The sequence below is a fragment of the Coregonus lavaretus genome, assembly GCF_964263955.1.
Source record: "Coregonus lavaretus genome assembly, chromosome: 5".
NCBI lineage: Eukaryota > Metazoa > Chordata > Actinopteri > Salmoniformes > Salmonidae > Coregonus > Coregonus lavaretus.
In genome coordinates this window covers 66,140,415-66,160,282 of record NC_139992.1, presented here as the reverse complement: position 1 = coordinate 66,160,282, position 19,868 = coordinate 66,140,415, and the positions used below count along the sequence as shown (strand labels likewise).

The 19,868-nt window shown below is 49.1% G+C and overlaps 1 pseudogene across 1 annotated transcript in view; it reads left to right on the top strand.

The window, feature by feature from the left end:
* LOC311129323 (dipeptidyl peptidase 4-like) overlaps nucleotides 1-19,868 on the top strand; it is a 36,791-nt pseudogene that overhangs the window by 13,244 nt on the left and 3,679 nt on the right. Inside the window, exons 7-15 of the transcript in view lie at nucleotides 8,183-8,255; nucleotides 17,585-17,705; nucleotides 17,808-17,956; nucleotides 18,209-18,237; nucleotides 18,361-18,483; nucleotides 18,763-18,876; nucleotides 19,077-19,246; nucleotides 19,548-19,592; nucleotides 19,721-19,819. The product of the transcript in view is annotated as a dipeptidyl peptidase 4-like (transcript). The remainder of the gene's footprint in view (nucleotides 1-8,182; nucleotides 8,256-17,584; nucleotides 17,706-17,807; nucleotides 17,957-18,208; nucleotides 18,238-18,360; nucleotides 18,484-18,762; nucleotides 18,877-19,076; nucleotides 19,247-19,547; nucleotides 19,593-19,720; nucleotides 19,820-19,868) is intronic.

Genomic DNA, 19,868 nt, shown 5'->3' with positions numbered 1-19,868 from the left:
AAGCAAGTCCCCTGCAGCAATGTTCCAACATCTAGTGGAAAGCCTTCCCAGAATATAGCATCAAAGGGGGTACCAACTCCATATTAATGCCCATGATTTTGGAATGAGATGTTCGACGACCGGGTGTCCACATACTTTTGGTCATGTAGTGTATTTCATGATGTATAACAACAGCGCAATGATGTGCCCAATTTGTGATTTAGTGCATTATTGGGTAAGCATAATAAACCGCATCAATATTTCCAGCCATAGGTGGTAATATCGCTTTAGTAGCTGATCCGTCGTCAGTATTGTGGAATAATTATAATGTTATGGTAAGATTTAAATGGAGAAAACTGATCCGAAAGCTGCACTGCTTTTCTTTCAATCCTATCAGTATCGATGCATGGTTTAACAACACACTAAACCGGGCCCTGGGCTTTTCCAAAAGCATCTTGAGGCAAAGTTCATAGTTGGAACCTTCGTAGGAGCATCGTTAAATCTCAGAGTTGTTTCACAAAACCATAATTACTAAAGTATTACTTGAAAACGCTAATTATTTACCAACTGGCTTCAGACCACTCGTAGAACAGCTAAGTGCATGTTTAGATGAGTTTTTTTCCCTAAAGCGTCACTTTATGAACAGAAGTTCTCCGCTAAACATAGAATCAATGTCAAACCCTGATCTGTTTCACCTGTCTTGAGCTTGTCTCCACCCCTGACCAGGTGTCTCCCATTTGTCTCCATTATCTCCTGTGTTTTTATACCTGCGTTTTCTGTTTGTCTGTTGCCAGTTCGTCTTGTCCCGTCAAGTCCTGCCAGCGTGTTCTTACCGTTTTCGAGTTTCTATAGTCACTGTTTTCTAGTCCTCACAGTTTTGACCATGCTGCCTGCCCTGACCCTGAGCCTGCCTGCCGTTCTGTACCTTACTGACACTGCCCTGGATTACTGATCTCTGCCTGCCCTTGACCTGTCGTTTGCCTGCTCCCTGTTTTGTAATAAACATCTGTGATTCGAACTGTCTGCATCTGGGTCTTATCCTGAGTCCTGATAGTATGAACTGGCCATGATTGACCCAGCAGACTCGGACCGGCACTGCGACACCGTCTACTCCCACGGAGCCACCATTGGAAGACACGAGGAGTTACTTCACAACCTTATGGAAGGATTCCAGACTTTGACGGAACGCCACGACCGTGCATTCCATAGTGTGCTGGAGCAAGCCCACGGATTGTCTATTAGACAGCCAGCCACTACCGTAACCTCCCAGCCTCTCAGTAACCCCGCTGTCAGCAGCTCGTCCCCCCAGCCCACCCCGGCTTCCCGAGAACCCTGCTTACCTCCTCTGGAACGCTTCGCTGGAGATTCAGGGACCTGTCGGGCGTTTCTCTCCCAGTGCTCCCTCATCTTCGAGCTACAGCCCTCTTCTTTTCCCTCTGACCTCTTGAAGGTACCGTACATACAGTGGGGAAAAAAAGTATTTAGTCAGCCACCAATTGTGCAAGTTCTCCCACTTAAAAAGATGAGAGAGGCCTGTAATTTTCATCATAGGTACACGTCATCTATGACAGACAAAATGAGAAAAAGAAATCCAGAAAATCACATTGTAGGATTTTTAATGAATTTATTAGCAAATTATGGTGGAAAATAAGTATTTGGTCAATAACAAAAAGTTTCTCAATACTTTGTTATATACCCTTTGTTGGCAATGACACAGGTCAAACGTTTTCTCTAAGTCTTCACAAGGTTTTCATACACTGTTGCTGGTATTTTGGCCCATTCCTCCATGCAGATCTCCTCTAGAGCAGTGATGTTTTGGGGCTGTCACTGGGCAACACAGACTTTCAACTCCCTCCAAAGATTTTCTATGGGGTTGAGATCTGGAGACTGGCTAGGCCACTCCAGGACCTTGAAATGCTTCTTACGAAGCCACTCCTTCGTTGCCCGGGCGGTGTGTTTGGGATCATTGTCATGCTGAAAGACCCAACCACGTTTCATCTTCAATGCCCTTGCTGATGGAAGGAGGTTTTCACTCAAAATCTCACGATACATGGCCCCATTCATTCTTTCATTTACACGGATCAGTCGTCCTGGTCCCTTTGCAGAAAAACAGCCCCAAAGCATGATGTTTCCACCCCCATGCTTCACAGTAGGTATGGTGTTCTTTGGATGCAACTCAGCATTCTTTGTCCTCCAAACACGACGAGTTGAGTTTTTACCAAAAAGTTATATTTTGGTTTCATCTGACATTCTCCCAATCCTCTTCTGGATCATCCAAATGCACTCTAGCAAACTTCAGACGGGCCTGGACATGTACTGGCTTAAGCAGGGGGACACATCTGGCACTGCAGGATTTGACTCCCTGGCGGCGTAGTGTGTTACTGATGGTAGGCTTTGTTACTTTGGTCCCAGCTCTCTGCAGGTCATTCACTAGGTCCCCCCGTGTGGTTCTGGGATTTTTGCTCACCGTTCTTGTGATCATTTTGACCCCACGGGGTGAGATCTTGCGTGGAGCCCCAGATCGAGGGAGATTATCAGTGGTCTTGTATGTCTTCCATTTCCTAATAATTGCTCCCACAGTTGATTTCTTCAAACCAAGCTGCTTACCTATTGCAGATTCAGTCTTCCCAGCCTGGTGCAGGTCTGCAATTTTGTTTCTGGTGTCCTTTGACAGCTCTTTGGTCTTGGCCATAGTGGAGTTTGGAGTGTGACTGTTTGAGGTTGTGGACAGGTGTCTTTTATACTGATAACAAGTTCAAACAGGTGCCATTAATACAGGTAACGAGTGGAGGACAGAGGAGCCTCTTAAAGAAGAAGTTACAGGTCTGTGAGAGACAGAAATCTTGCTTGTTTGTAGGTGACCAAATACTTATTTTCCACCATAATTTGCAAATAAATTCATTAAAAATCTTACAATGTGATTTTCTGGATTTTTTTTCCTCAATTTGTCTGTCATAGTTGACGTGCACCTATGATGAAAATTACAGGCCTCTCTCATCTTTTTAAGTTGGAGAACTTGCACAATTGGTGGCTGACTAAATACTTTTTTTCCCCACTGTATAACACTGATGTCCGGGAGGGCTCTTGCCTGTGTTACGGCGGTGTGGGAGCAACAAGCCACGGTGTGTTTCTGTCTAGAGGAGTTCATGGCGGAGGTGAAGAAAGTGTTTGATTCTCTGTTGTCTGAGAGAGATGCTGCTCGGAAGCTATGCCAAGACTCCCGTAGTGTGGCAGACTATGCGGTCGATTTCCGCATGTTGGCCGCCGGGAGTGCCTGGAACCCGGAAGCCCTGTTCGACACATTTCTTCACGGGTTATCGGAGGAGGTAAAAGACGAGCTCGCAGCCCGGGAGCTGCCCATCGATCACGACTCTCTCATCACCTTGACCATCCGGATCGATGGGCGACTACAGGAATGTAGGAGGGAGAGGAGGTCTGTTCCCACTCACCCTCGCTTGTCCATGGATCTCACCTCACCTCGAGGAATCCCGGAAGTCCTCGGCATCTACATTGCCGAAAGAATCCGATGTTACCCGAGTTCCCCTGGGTATCACCGAGGTCTGCCGACTCGCCTCCTCTGGAGCCTATGCAACTTGGCAGAGCTAGATTGTCTCCTGCCGAATGGTTACACAGACTGAATACCAAGAGCTGTCTGTATTGTGGGACTACAGGTCATTACATTTCTACCTGTCCTGTAAAAATACCTTGCTCATCAGGAGGTATGAGTAGGCTGGTGGGCATTACAGAGAATGTCCAGGCTCCCCTTACTCATACCCCTCTCCATGCCATCCTGCTGTGGGGTGACCTGTCCAAATCGAGTGCGAGTGTCAGGCAGCCACAGCGAGTTGATCCAGTTTCTACTTATCGAATCCCCTCAGGTACCCGTTGTGTTGCGGTTTTCATGACTCCAGAGACACAATCCCCTTGTTGACTGGACTGTGGGTTCGATCAAGGGTTGGATCCCATTCTGCCACGCTCATTGCCTGAGGTCGGCGCATTCTACCCCAGGACGTCTTCCTGCGGGCTTGGGAAAAGCCCCGGACCTCTCTACCGTTCCCGCGGAATACCAGTCCCTCCGGGAGGTTTTCAGCAAGGCCCGTGCCATCTCGCTTCCTCCGCATCGGCCCTATGACTGCACAATCGACCTTCTCCCGGGCTCTACACCGCCTCGGGGGCGGCTTTATTTCCTGTCGGGTCCGGAGGATAGATGGGACCAGGTGCGGTGAGGAATGGGAAGAGGTTGAAGGAGGCCAGCCGTAGCTTTGTATGACAAAGTTTTTGGTGGCCCACCTTGGTTCCTGACGTCTCCGCATTCATCGCAGCCTGCACCGTGTGTGCCCAGAATAAGACTCCGCGGCAAGCTACGGCTGGCCTCCTTCAACCTCTTCCCATTCCTCACCGCACATGGTCCCATTTATCCCTGGACTTCGTCATGGGTCTCACTCCATCAGATGGCAACACCACTATCCTCGCGGTGGTGGATAGTTTTTCCAAAACCGCCCCATTTGATTCCCCTTCCCAAGTTACCCTCAGCCAAGGAAACGGCCCAGCTCATGGTGCAGCACATCTTCCGGATCCATTGACTTCCGGTGGACATGGTCTCCGACAGCAGTCCTCAGTTCTCGTCCCGGTTCTGGAAGGCATTCTGCACCCTCATTGGGGCATCGGCCAGCCTGTCCTCCAGTTTTCACCCCCAATCTAAAGGGCCAGTTGGAGCGAGCCAATCAGGACCTGGAGACGACTCTTCGTTGCCTCGTCTCCACCAACCCCACCACCTGGAGCCAGCAACTCGTGTGGGTGGAATACGCTCACAACACCCTTCACTGCTCGGCCACTGGTCTCTCGCCGTTCGAGTGTTCCATGGGTTATCAGCTTGAGCAAGAGGGAAGAGCGGATGTTTATCTGTTTATCTGAGAAAGCTGATCCGAGTGCAGCACTGACTTTCTTTCAATACTATCAGTATCAACATATACCTCAACAACGCATTTAGCGAATGTTCTATCTGCTTGGTGTTTTGGTAAACGCATGTTACATCAGATGTTTTATTCTGATTTATCAGGGGGTGATGCAGCACTCTCAGCACCCCTACTTTCCACGGCTATGGATCGTACCAGTTTAATCTTTATTTATGAGCCAACTTTTTAAGAGTGTTTCCCAAATAAGTGCGTCGTTAGACCGTAGGTCGATACTTATAGGATCGAATGAAAAGCAATGCTGCTCTCAGATCAGCCTTCTACGCTCAACCTTAAACCCTTTAGAGTCTAAGCCCTGTTTAAGCTGGGGGAGGGGCGAGGGTTCTAAGCTAACATATGGAATTGTTTTAAGATGGTCATACAAAGGATTATTTAGTATTTTGAATTTTAAGACCCCTTAAGGTATAAAAATATGTATATATATATCCCTAGCCGCGTCCTCAGAGCATGCGCAGACCAGCTGGCTGGTGTGTTTACGGACATATTCAATCTCTCCCTTTCCCAGTCTGCTGTTCCCACATTCTTCAAGATGGCCACCATTGTTCCTGTACCCAAGAAAGCAAAGGTAACTGAACTAAATGACTATCGCCCTGTAGCACTCACCTCTGTCATCATGAAGTGCTTTGAGAGACTAGTCAAGGATCATATCACCTCTACCTTACCTGTCACCCTAGACTCACTCCAATTTGCATACCGCCCCAATAGATCCACAGACGATGCAATCGCCATCACACTGCACACTGCCCTATCCCATCTGGACAAGAGGAATACCTATGTAAGAATGCTGTTCATTGACTATAGCTCAGCATTCAACACCATAGTACCCTCCAAGCTCATCATTAAGCTTGAGGCCCTGGGTCTGAAACCCGCCCTGTGCAACTGGGTCCTGGACTTCCTGACGGACCGCCCCCATGTGGTGAAGGTAGGAAACAACATCTCCACTTCGCTGATCCTCAACACTGGGGCCCCACAAGGGTGCGTGCTCACACCCCTCCTGTACTCCCTGTTCACCCATGACTGCGTGGCCAAGCACTCCTCCAACTCAATCATCAAGTTTGCAGACGACACAACAGTTGTAGGCTTGATTACCAACAATGACGAGACCGCCTACAGGGAGGAGGTGAGGGCTCTGGGAGTGTGGTGCCAGGAAAATAACCTCTCACTCAACATTAGCAAAACAAAGGAGATGATCGTGGACTTCAGGAAACAGCAGAGGATGCACCCCCCTATCCTCATCGGCGGGACCGCAGTGGAGAAGGTGGAAAGCTTCAAGTTCCTTGGCGTACACATCACCGACAAACTGAAATGGTCCACCCACGCAGACAGTGTGATGAAGAAGGCGCAACAGAGCCTCTTCAACCTCAGGAGGCTGAAGAAATTTGGCTTAGCACCTAAAACCCTCACAAACTTTTACAGATGCACAATTGAGAGCATCCTGTCGGGCTGTATCACCGCCTGGTATGGCAACTGCACCGCCCACAACCGCAGGGCTCTCCAGAGGGTGGTGCGGTCTGCCGAACGCATTACCGGGGGCAAACTACCCGCCCTCCAAGACATATACAGCACCCGATGACACAGGAAGGCCAAAAAGATCATCAAGGACATCAACCACCCGAGCCACTGCCTGTTCACCCCGCTATCATCCAGAAGGCGAGGTCAGTACATGTGCATCAAAGCTGGGACCGAGAGAATGAAAAACAGCTTCTATCTCAAGCCATCAGACTGTTAAATAGCCATCACTAGCACATTAGTTTTTGTTTTGTTTTTTTGGTCATTTAGCAGACGCTCTTATCCAGAGCGACTTACAGGAGCAATTAGGGTTAAGTGTCTTGCTCAAGGGCACATCGACAGATTTTTCACCTAGTCAGCTCGGGGATTAGAACCAGCGACCTTTCGGTTACTGGCACTATGCTCTTAACCACTAAGCCACCTGCCGCCCATTAGAGGCTGCTGCTGCTTATTGAAATCACTGGCCACTTTAAAAATGGAACACTAGTCACTTTAATAATGTTTACATATCTTGCACTACTCATCTCATATGTATATACTGCATTCTATTCTATAATATTCTACTGTATCTTAGTCCATGCCGCTCTGTCATTGCTTGTCCATATATGTACAGTATATATTCTTAAATCCCATTCCTTACTAGTTTTGTGTGTATTGGGTATATGTTGTGAAATTGTCAGATATTACTTGTTAGATATTACTGCAGTTGGAGCTAGAAGCACAAGCATTTCGCTATAAAAAAATAACATCTGCTAAACACGTGTATGTGACAAATAAAATGTGATTTGATTTGATTTTTATTTTATTTGTTTATTATGTTAATTCGATTTCCATGGGGGAGCGGAAATTGTAGGCCACAGTTGTTTCAAGGTGGCTGGATGTCCTTTGAGTGGTGGACCATTGTTGATACACACAAGAAACTGTTGATTGTGAAAAACCCATCAGTGCTGCAGTTCTTGACACATTCAAACCGGTGCGCCTGGCACCTACTACCATACACCGTCCAAAGGCATTTAAATATTTTGTCTTGCCCATTCACCCTCTGAATGGCACATATACACAATCCATTTCTCAACTGTCTCAAGGCTTAAAAATCCTTCTTTAACTTGTCTCCTCCCCTTCATCTACACTGATTGAAGGGGATGTGGTCCAGTGTGGCTCAGTTGGTAGAGCATGGTACTTGAAACGGCAGTGTTGTGGGTTCGATTCCCACAGGGGACCAGTATGAAAATGTATGCATTCACTACTGTAAGTTGCTCTGGATAAGAGCATCTGCTAAATGACTAAAATGTAACAAGTGACATCAATAAGGGATCATAGATTGCACCTGGTCAGTCTATGTCATGGAAAGAGCAGGTGTTCCCAGTGTTTTGTACTCCTATTGATCTTTTAATGCAGTCATCTCAGTTTTTATTTGAAGCATTGTTTTATCTTTCACTTGTTTGTAACAATTGCAAATACTTTGTATTTGTAGTCAACTTCGTTCTGATCCTGCAGTCAAAGTCAAACAGATACCTAGCCTAAACATCTTGATTCTATGTTTAGCGGATATCTTCTGTGAATACAGTGGGTAGAAAAGGCCAAAAAGCATCTAACAATGCTATTGGCTGCTCTATGAGTGGTCTGGATCACTCCTAGATGTGGAAAGGTTTTTAAGAGCAACGTTACTAATGAAGGCTCTTGGAAACAAGGCCCTGATGTTTCCATCTTTTTTTCCCCAGAACATTTATCAATCCTATGAACATTCCACAAGTTGTGCAATACTTTTCCTGGGCGCCAACAGGAAACAAACTGGTGAGTAATTAAAAAACAGTCTGATTCACTATCTAGTAATGTGTCCCAAATGGTACCCTATTCCCTATTTAGTGCACTCATTTTAACCAGGGCCCATAGGGAATGTATGTAGGGAATAGGGTGCCATTTGGGACTGAGTCAAGGTGTACAAAGTCATGTGTGTCACGGTTTCGGCCGAGGCTGCTCCTCCTCCTTGTTCGGGCAGGCTTCGGCGGTCGTCGTCCCCGGAGTACTAGCTGCCACCGTTCGATGTTTCATGTTTGTTTGGTTTTGTCTGTTTGTACACCTGTCCCTTGTTAGTGTTTGATTTTGTTTCCTATTTAGTTATCGTGTGTTGGGGGCAGGTGTTATGTGTGATTGTTATGTCAGCTGTTGCTGTTGATGGTTTTTCTCTCTCGTGTTGTTTGTGTCGAGAGTCCGCACTGCGTGCGCCTTTTCTTGTTTTACGCACTGTTGTGTGTGTGCGTAATTTGTTCATGCCTCCCGGTTGGGTTGGCTCTTCACCTGTTTGGAGTTACTATTTTGGATTACTAAAGTCTGTTGACGAACACCCTTCTTCCTGCGCTTGATTCCCTGCACCACATCCACACTCAGCGTTCTGACAGAATCACACATCACACCATGGAATCAGCAGGAGCAACCGCGCCAACAGAGATCATGGAGGACCGTCTTCGTGGGCAGGAGGACAGGATCAACCAGATCGGTCACGCCCTGGATCGGGTGATGAACACTCTCCACCGATGGGAAAGCAGCGGGGTACCCACGCCCCCACCTACCGGACCATCCCCATCGGTCAGTCCTCCTGTCCACCTTCCGGAAACCAGTGGGATTCGGCTCTCGCTCCCGAGGGCGTACGACGGCTCCGCTGCCGGGTGTCAAGGGTTCCTGCTGCAAGTGGAGCTCTACCTCGCCACCGTACACCCGGCGCCCTTGGGACACGAGAGCGTCTCCGCCCTCATCTCCTGTCTCACCGGCAAGGCGTTGGAGTGGGCCAACGCCGAATGGAGGAGAATGGACGCCGCTACCATTACCTATGCGGAGTTCTCCCGCCGCTTCCGTGCCGTGTTTGACCATCCACCAGAAGGGAAGGCGGCGGGGGAGCGTCTGTTCTACCTCCGACAGGGGATGAGGAGCGCCCAGGATTTTGCTCTGGAGTTCCGGACTCTAGCGGCAGATGCAGGGTGGAATGAGCGGGCCCTCATAGACCACTTCCGCTGCAGCCTCCGGGAGGACGTCCAGAGAGAGTTGGCGTGCAGGGATACCACGTTGTCGTTTGACCAACTGGTCGGCATGGCCATTCGGCTGGACACCCTGCTCGCCACCCGTGGACGTCCCGGGTGGGGGTCGCCCATTTCACCCTCCAGCACCTCCGAGCCGAGCCCTATGGAGCTCGGAGGTGCTGGCGCTAGAGAACGGAGGAGTAGGAACCTGAGGGGGGCCGTTCCCTGCACTAACTGTGGCCGTGGAGGGCACACCGCGGCTAGGTGTTGGGGAAGGTCCCCCGGTGGAGGTGAAGGCAGGCCACGCATTGGGGAGTCCCCCCAGGTGAGTAGGCGCCCTACTTACCCAGAGCTTTCTGTCGTTCACATAACCTTGCCTGTTTGTTTTCCACAGGTTGCACCTCGTTCCCAGCATAAGGCGCTAGTAGATTCAGGCGCAGCTGGGAATTTTGTAGATCGCCAGTTCTGTGTAGAGTTAGGGATTCCTCTCCTTCCCGTTGATAAGCCTTTCCCTGTACATGCCCTAGATAGCCGTCCGTTAGGATCTGGTTTGATTAGGGAGGTCACAGCGCCCCTTAAGATGGTGGCGCAGGGGGGTCATGAGGAGACGATTCAGCTCTATCTGATTGACTCTCCTGCGTATCCGGTGGTGCTGGGGCTTCCCTGGTTGATTACCCATGACCCTACTATTTCGTGGCGAGAGAAAGCTCTTAAAGGGTGGTCTGCTCAGTGTGAGGGGCAGTGTCTGGGTGTTTCCATAGGGGCGACCTCGGTGGAAAGTCCGAATCTAATGCCAGCACTGCATATTCCCCCCGAGTATGAGGATTTGAAACTGGTGTTTAGTAAGACTAGGGCGGCGCAGCTGCCGCCTCATAGACAGGGGGATTGTGCGATAGATCTCCAGTCAGGAGCAGCCCTCCCGCGGAGCCATGTGTATCCCTTGTCTCAAGAGGAGAGGAAGGCAATGGAAACTTACATCGCCGAGTCTCTGAGACAGGGATACATACGGGCCTCCACTTCACCCGCTTCCTCAAGCTTCTTTTTTGTGAAGAAAAAAAATGGAGGTCTGCGCCCGTGTATTGATTACCGCGGTCTCAATCAGATTACGGTGAAGTACAGCTATCCACTCCCTCTGATTGCGACTATGACGGAGTCATTACACGGTGCTCAGTTCTTCACAAAATTGGATCTCAGGAGCGCATATAACTTGGTGCGCATTAGAGAGGGCGATGAATGGAAGACAGCGTTTAGCACGACCTCCGGACATTACGAGTATCTCGTCATGCCATATGGGTTAATGAATGCTCCCTCAGTCTTCCAATCCTTCGTCGATGAGATTTTCCGGGACATGCAGGGACAGGGAGTAGTCGTGTACATAGACGATATTCTGGTGTACAGTTCTACCCGAGCAGAGCATGTAGCCCTGGTGCGCCGAGTGTTGAGGAGGCTGTTGGAGCATGACCTATATGTCAAGGCAGAGAAATGTCTGTTCTTTCAGAAGTCGGTCTCCTTTTTGGGTTATCAGTTGTCTGCGTCAGGGGTGAAGATGGAGGTTGACCGGGTGTTAGCTGTGCGTAATTGGCAAACCCCAACCACTGTGAAAGAGGTGCAACAGTTCTTGGGTTTTGCGAATTATTACTGGAGGTTTATCCGGGGTTTTGGACAGGTGGCAGCTCCCATAACGTCTCTGTTGAAGGGGGGTCCGGTGCGCTTGCGGTGGTCAGCTGAGGCGGACAGGGCTTTTGGGAAACTGAAGGACCTGTTTACCTCAGCGCCGGTGTTGGCGCATCCGGATCCCGCTTTACCTTTCCAGGTAGAGGTAGACGCGTCCGAGGCCGGTATTGGGGCCGTTCTCTCACAACGGTCTGGCACACCACCTAAACTCCGCCCCTGTGCTTTTTATTCTAAGAAGCTTAGTCCGGCGGAGCGGAATTATGACGTAGGGGACAGGGAGCTGTTAGCCGTGGTACAGGCCCTAAAGGTGTGGAGGCATTGGCTTGAGGGGGCTCAACACCCTTTCCTCATTCTAACTGACCACCGTAACCTGGAATACATCCAGGCAGCTAGGAGACTGAATCCTCGCCAGGCCTGCTGGACTATGTTTCTAGCCCGGTTTGTGTTTAAAATCACTTACATCCCTGGGTCCCAGAACGGGAAGGCAGATGCCCTGTCTCGGCGGTATGACACGGAGGAGAGGTCCGTTGAGCCCACTCCCATACTACCAAAGTCTTGTCTGGTTGCACCGGTGGTATGGGAGGTCGATGCCGAGATCGAGCGGGCGTTACGCACCGACCCAAGTCCTCCACAGTGTCCAGTGGGTCGGACGTACGTTCCGCTCGAGGTACGCGATCGCCTCATTTATTGGGCTCATACGTCCCCCTCCTCTGGACATCCAGGTATCGGCCGGACAGTTCACTGCCTTAGCACTAAGTACTGGTGGCCAACGTTAGCCAGGGATGTGAGGATTTATGTCTCCTCCTGTTCGGTGTGTGCCCAGTGTAAGGCGCCCAGACATTTGCCCAGGGGTAAGCTACAACCCCTGCCCGTTCCACAACGACCCTGGTCCCACCTCTCGGTGGATTTTGTTACAGACCTTCCCCCCTCACAGGGGAATACTACCATCCTGGTCGTTGTGGATCGGTTCTCGAAGGCCTGTCGTCTCCTTCCCATGCCGGGTCTACCTACTGCCCTACAGACCGCTGAGGCTCTGTTTACCCATGTCTTCCGGCATTACGGGGTACCCGAGGATATAGTGTCTGATCGAGGCCCCCAGTTCACCTCCAGAGTGTGGAGAGCGTTTATGGAACGGTTGGGGGTTTCGGTGAGCCTTACCTCGGGTTACCACCCGGAGAGTAATGGGCAGGTTGAACGTGTTAACCAGGATGTGGGTAGGTTTCTGAGGTCTTATTGCCAGGGCCGGCCGGAGGAGTGGGCGAGATACGTTCCTTGGGCCGAGATGGCACAGAACTCTCTCCGCCACTCCTCCACCCAACTAACCCCTTTCCAGTGTGTGTTAGGGTACCAGCCGGTTCTGGCACCTTGGCACGAGAGCCAGATCGAGGCCCCTGCGGTGGATGAGTGGGTGCGGCGCTCGGAGGAGACATGGAACGCTGCCCACGTTCATCTGCAGCGGGCCATCCGTCGGCATAAGACGAGCGCCGATCTCCACCGCAGTGAGGGGCCTGTGTACGCACCTGGAGATCGAGTCTGGCTCTCGACCAGAAACCTGCCCCTCCGCCTGCCCTGCCGGAAGCTGGGTCGGCGGTTTGTGGGGCCATTCAAAGTCCTGAGGAGGTTGAACGAGGTGTGTTACAGGTTAGAACTGCCTATTGATTACAGGAATATTAACCCCTCGTTCCATGTGTCTCTCCTCAGGCCGGTGGTAGCTGGTCCACTCCAGGACTATGAGATAGAAGAGACTCCTCCGCCCCCGTTGGACATCGAGGGGGCTCCGGCGTACACTGTGAGGTCCATCCTTGATTCGAGACGCCGGATGGGGGGTCTTCAATATCTCGTGGAGTGGGAGGGGTACGGCCCGGAGGAGCGGTGCTGGGTGCCGAGGAGGGACATATTAGACCAGTCCCTGCTGACCGAGTTCCATCGGGGTCATCCTACGCGCCCTGCTCCGCGTCGTCCTGGTCGTCCCCGAGGCCGGGATCGGCGCACGGCTGGAGCCGCGCGTCAAGGGGGGGGTACTGTCACGGTTTCGGCCGAGGCTGCTCCTCCTCCTTGTTCGGGCAGGCTTCGGCGGTCGTCGTCCCCGGAGTACTAGCTGCCACCGTTCGATGTTTCATGTTTGTTTGGTTTTGTCTGTTTGTACACCTGTCCCTTGTTAGTGTTTGATTTTGTTTCCTATTTAGTTATCGTGTGTTGGGGGCAGGTGTTATGTGTGATTGTTATGTCAGCTGTTGCTGTTGATGGTTTTTCTCTCTCGTGTTGTTTGTGTCGAGAGTCCGCACTGCGTGCGCCTTTTCTTGTTTTACGCACTGTTGTGTGTGTGCGTAATTTGTTCATGCCTCCCGGTTGGGTTGGCTCTTCACCTGTTTGGAGTTACTATTTTGGATTACTAAAGTCTGTTGACGAACACCCTTGTTCCTGCGCTTGATTCCCTGCACCACATCCACACTCAGCGTTCTGACAATGTGTATACACTATAAAATACAAAGTGAAGTCTATCCATGGACAATATCAAACAACAACAGAACAATTTGAGAAATCAGAATATAACATATGTTCTATTTGAAATTATTTCGTTTTTTGATTTTTATTCCCATTAGCTACAGCCAAAGCTGCAGCTACTCTTCCTGGGTGTCACGCCCTGGCTCTGGGGACGCTTGTATGTTGAGCCAGGGTGTGAGTGTTCTTTGTGTTGTTCTAGTTTTGTGTTTCTAGGGTGTTCTAGTTATTGTGTTTCTATGTTGGCCAGAGTGGTTCTCAATCAGAGGCAACGAGTGTCAGCTGTTGCTGGTTGTCTCTGATTGGGAACCATATTTAAACAGTCTGTTTTTCCACAGTATTTGTGGGATCTTGTTCCTGTATGGGTTTGTACCGTTGGATGTCATGTTATCGTTTGTTGTTTTTGTTCGTGTTATCATTCAAATTAATAAAATATGTTCACCTTCCACGCTGCGCCTTGGTCCTCTGTACCTGACGATCGTGACAGAAGATCCCACCAAAACTGGACCAAGCAGCGTGTCCAGGAGCCATCGCCAGGGGAATCTCTAGCGGATCTCCGTTGCAACCTCGACTGGGTCAAGCCAAGTTAAGAGCAGAGAGGTTGGACTTTGGAGCAGTGGAGTAAGAGTCTCGACTGGGCCAAGTCAAGTGAAGAGCAGAGAGGTTGGACTTTGAAGCAGTGGAGTGAGTGTCTGGCTAGAGACATGGAGGCCTGGTCCAAGAGGAGAGCCGCCCAGAAATGTTTTAGGGGGGGGCTCACGCCGTGGACGACGGGGCAGCAGGAGGCCGCGATAGAGCGGTCCAGTGGGTTGGCAGAGGAGGCCGCCAGGTTACGGGGGTTGCTGGTCACAAAGGGGAAGGAAAGTGTAGAGGCACGGCGAGAGGTACTGGGGTGTGTTACCAGTCCGGTCCGGCCCGTTCCTGATCCCCGCGTGGGGCCAGTGGTGTGTGTCCCCAGTACGGTCCGGCCTGTTCCTGTCCCTCGCACCGAGCCTGTGGTGCGCGTCGCCAACCCAGTCCGGCCTGTTCCTGCTCCCCGCACCAAGCCTATGGTGTGCGTCGCCAGCCCGGCCCGGCCTGTTCCTGCTCCCCGCACCAAGCCAATGGTGCGCGTCGCCAGCCCAGCCCGGCCTGTTCCTGCTCCCCGCACCAAGCCTATGGTGCGCGTCGCCAGCCCGGCCCGGCCTGTTCCTGCTCCCCGCACCAAGCCAATGGTGCGCGTCGCAGCCCGGCCCGGCCTGTTCCTGCTCCCCGCACCAAGCCTATGGTGCGCGTCGCCAGCCCGGCCCGGCCTGTTCCTGCTCCCCGCACCAAGCCAATGGTGCGCGTCGCCAGCCCGGCCCGGCCTGTTCCTGCTCCCCGCACCAAGCCAATGGTGTGCGTCGCCAGCCTGGCCCGGTCCGTTCCTGCTCCCCGCACCAGGCCAATGGTGCGCGTCACCAGCCCGGCCCGGCCTGTTCCTGCTCCCCGCACCAAGCCAATGGTGCGCGTCGCCAGCCCGGCTCGGCCTGTTCCTGCTCCCCACACCAAGCCAGTGGTGTGCGTCGTCAGTCCGGCACAGCTTGTGCCTGTTCCACCGGTGCCTGGTCCGGCACCGGTCAGCTGCTCCACGCTGGAGCTAGTGCAATCCGCTCCACCAGTGTTGAGTCCAGCTCCGGCCAGCAGGGCCAGACCGGACCAGGGGTACTGTGGGGGGTTAGAGAGGGAGTGGGGATCATGCCCGGAGTCGGATCCGCCGCCAAGGCGGAGTGCCCACCCGGTCCCTCCCCTGTGGTGTTCTGTTGGCGCGGTCGGAGTCTGCGCCTTTGGGGGAGGGTACTGTCACGCCCTGGCTCTGGGGACGCTTGTATGTTGAGCCAGGGTGTGAGTGTTCTTTGTGGTGTTCTAGTTTTGTGTTTCTAGGGTGTTCTAGTTATTGTGTTTCTATGTTGGCCAGAGTGGTTCTCAATCAGAGGCAACGAGTGTCAGCTGTTGCTGGTTGTCTCTGATTGGGAACCATATTTAAACAGTCTGTTTTTCCACAGTATTTGTGGGATCTTGTTCCTGTATAGGTTTGTGTTTTGCACCTTTGGACGTCACGTTATCGTTTGTTGTTTTTGTTCGTGTTATCATTCAAATTAATAAAATATGTTCACCTTCCACGCTGCGCCTTGGTCCTCTGTACCCGACGATCGTGACACTGGGTCCACACAAAACATAAAACATGACATAATACATAACATTAATAGTCAATTACAGCTGAAGGACAGAACTACATAACATGACATAATACATAACATTAATAGACAGGTACAGAACTACATACATTTAAAATAAGAATACACACTTTCATATTCTTATGCCTTAGCAATCCATGCAACATGTATACATAATAACAGCTACACTGCAGTCATCCATTTTGTTACAGTTGCTTACTGTTACAATTGCAGGTCCTGATCCTAATCTCTCAGAACCAGTTGTTCTGTAAACACTAGCGAGAATCGCATAACATTAGGAACCACCTGTGTCCTTGGTTCTCCCATTTGACGTTAAGACTATTCATAATAATAATGTGATTCATAGATGTTACGGATTGCAAGTGCAATGAAAACAACAATGGAAATGCAACAATTCCTCCAGCTAAGGCTTCAACCACAGTTTTCACCCTAGCAACCGTGCTATTCAGCTCATAAATGAGCTACATATGAAATTTCCTCCCCGCTAAGGCGTCAATTTAATATTTCACTTCAGCAACCATGTTGGAGTTTCCTCCAGCGAACGTTTCAGTTAAACCCTTCACTTTAACTACATATTTGGACTTTTTAGAGATCCATCACTCCACTCAGTTCAATAAATTGAACAGAGTCATCATTAGATTGGGGCTTCTCCAAAGTCTATCACCCCCTGCTCATAGCAATGAGCTACAGATGGAGTTTCCTCCCCGCTAAGGCTTCAATTTAATCTTTCACTTCAGCAACCATGTTGGAGTTTCCTCCAGCTAAAGTTTCAATGTAATCCTTCACTTTAACTACCAATGTGGACTTTTTAGAGATCCATTACTCCACTCTGTTCAATAAATTGAACAAAATCATAATTATCATCAGATGGGCTTCACTTACGTCCTTCGCTCTGTCAAGTGCATAGAAACTTAGAACTTAACCCAACATTTAGTCTACCGCCCATAAAGGGTTAACTGAGGTATAGTGTAATGTGTTACAGTCTACCACCCGTAAAGGGTTAGCTAAGATATAGTGGGTGGTCTTTGGACTTATTCATAAAATGAATAAATTTCCCTTGATATGGAGTTTCCTCTGCTTCTCTTATTGAGTTTCCTCTGCTTCTCTTATGGAGTTTCCTCTACTTCTCTTATGGAGTTTCCTCCACTTCTCTCATGGAGTTTCCTCCGGTTCTCTTATGGAGTTTCCTCCGGTTCTCTTATGGAGTTTCCTCCGGTTCTCTTATGGATATTCCTCCAGTTCTCTTATGGCGTTTCCTCCGGTTCTCAGAAACGTGCATTTCCATTTTCATTCCCCGCACCACACACACATAAGAATACACTTTCATACACTTCGATAAAACTTTGCTCTACTGACTAACATCAGTAAGCTGACCAGACTATGACATCATATGGAGCAGTAGGCCCTTACTCTACTGAGGCTTTGCTTACAATTGCTTTCTCTGAGCAGGCCCTGATATCCTGATGCCAAAGGCGCATCTTATCTTTAACCCAAACACCAGATGTGCTCTCTCTCTCCCATGTCAAGTATGGGCAATGGTCCTGAGAGATAAACATGCAAAAAATGTTGGGAATAGCTGCTGCACCAACCCAAATAATCTGGAGTAGGATTCCAGGGCATTAAAACCACTGTGGAGGAAATCCCAGTAGGGGATCTCTAGTATAAACTAAAGAGAATGGAATGCTGACATTAACTTGACAGCTGTTCTCTCTGTCAGGCTTACGTCTGGAATGCCAACATTTATTTGAAACCCAACAGCACTGCTAAAGCAATGCAAGTGATCCATAATGGAGAGGATCATCAGATTGTTAACGGTGCCCCTGACTGGGCATATGAGGGTGAGTACTGAGTAACATTGACCCATTTTAGAGGGAAGGGACGAGGTGGGTTTCATCACACACAAGGCTTTTGAGTAACTTGATTTCTTCCACTTTTTTCAGAGGAGGTTTTCTCATCGAATGAGGCAATATGGTGGTCACCAACTGGAAAGTATCTGGCTGGGTTTAATGACACAGAGGTCCACACGATCGAGAACTCTTTGTATGGATATGAACAATACCCCAGAACAGTGGTTGTCCCATACCCTAAGGTGGGATGTTGTAATATGTGCCCTTTTTAAAGCATGGTATGAATGAGAGATATACCACAGATAGCAGGTAATAGGTCAAATATATACCATGATCACACATTATGTGTGTGTTGTACATTGTACACAGTAAATACAGTATGTGAATTATATGTTTTGTACCCTGAAAGAATGCTCATCATTTTTGTTATTCATGTTATCTCCTATCTTCTGGCTCAACAAATTCTAAGGCAAAGCTGTTTGTGGTGGACACAGGTGGTGGTGCCAGATTCCATTGGTGCAGGGTACAGTATCATGTCATACTTTCATATACATTGATTTCGGTTGAAATAGTAAAGTATCATCATAGCTATTCACATGTAAAAAGTGTGATATAAACCGGTCGCTTTGTGTTGTTTTTCTCCCAGTGATCACTATTTGAGATCAGTCACATGGATGACGGATGAGATGTTCAGTGGACCAAGAGGAAGCAGAACCATGTCCTTTTACAGATGTATGACTTTGACGGAAACAACTGGAATGAGAACCAGGTAGTTGTCACCTCACCCCAGACTCTGTGGGTGGGCTCCTTGGTAAACAACAGCACTCAGAGAACAGAGAACCATGTGTTTTCCAACATTAACACCAGGAATGTTGCTGTGTGAATCATTCTGAAACTGTATAGGCTAATAGGATATTTTGTCTTGATAAATGTATTAAAATAAACTTCTTTTTTTCTTTTAGCAATATGAACAAATAAGAAAGACTAGGGCTGGTATTCATTCAAATGTGCAGATTTGAATGATTGATTCCAGTCTACTAAATGTTAGCAATATCAGAATTCAATACCTATGGAAGTATATCATTCCAAAGGGCAAGGCAACACCCATTACCTCAGGCAAATGGGAGGTCATCTACATTTCTAAACTCACCAAAGGCGCTATGTAAGTGAAAATCCATTTCACTTAATTAGATAACAAAATAGAGTAAACCGACTATTTATCTATCACTATGACCACATTGTCTTTAATGTGTTTCTCATAACCCCCCATGGATATTTCAATTCAAGTGGTTTCTCTAAATTCATAATCCTGAATACCAAATAAATCATGAAGGGATGTTAAATCGTTCATCATTCAGACAGAGATGTTAACTCGTATGAACCTGTGTTTGTTTTTCTGTTTGTCAGTGTTATGATCGGAAGCAGCCACTCTGCTCCCCAGTGCCTCACCTGTGGCCTGTATAAGGACAGGTGTCAGTACAACTCAGCCTACTTCAGCTACGATGCCTCTTACTACCGCATGGACTGCTATGGTCAGTTACCCCATTCCCCATTCACACCCTGAGCACTAACCCATCCATGATCAACGCACAAAAATAACTGTTGTTCGCAATATCAATGAGTGATACAAAGTGTCCCAAATAACATCCTATTCCCTATGTAGTGCACTACTTTTGACCAGGGCCCATAGGGAATAAGGTGCAATTTGGGACATAGCCACAGTCTCAGTTCTGACCTCTGACCTCCAGGTCAGTTAGTACCTGAGGTTATGTGGTGAACAATTAGCCTACGTTATGTTATACCATATTGTGTGTGCTGATTGTTTCTTAACAGGACCTGGAACACCTTTGTTCACACTCAGTGGTGATAGAGGCTCAGGTGAAGGAATGCAAAAAGTACCACTACTATGAAGATACTCTTTGTAACTGACCAATACTCAGGTTCATGAATCTTTACCATAAACGGGTCAACCTCTGATTTTAATTGATAAAGAAGTTTTGTTTTAGAGCTCCTGGTTCTTCATGACATCAAAAATCTTGAAGACATGCTACAAGAATTCCAAATGCCAACCATGCAGCGTGGGACCCTGAGGGTAGCAGAATTTGGTGAGTCTGAAGTTTTACAGACTGGCAGATCAAATCATACCATGCAAAA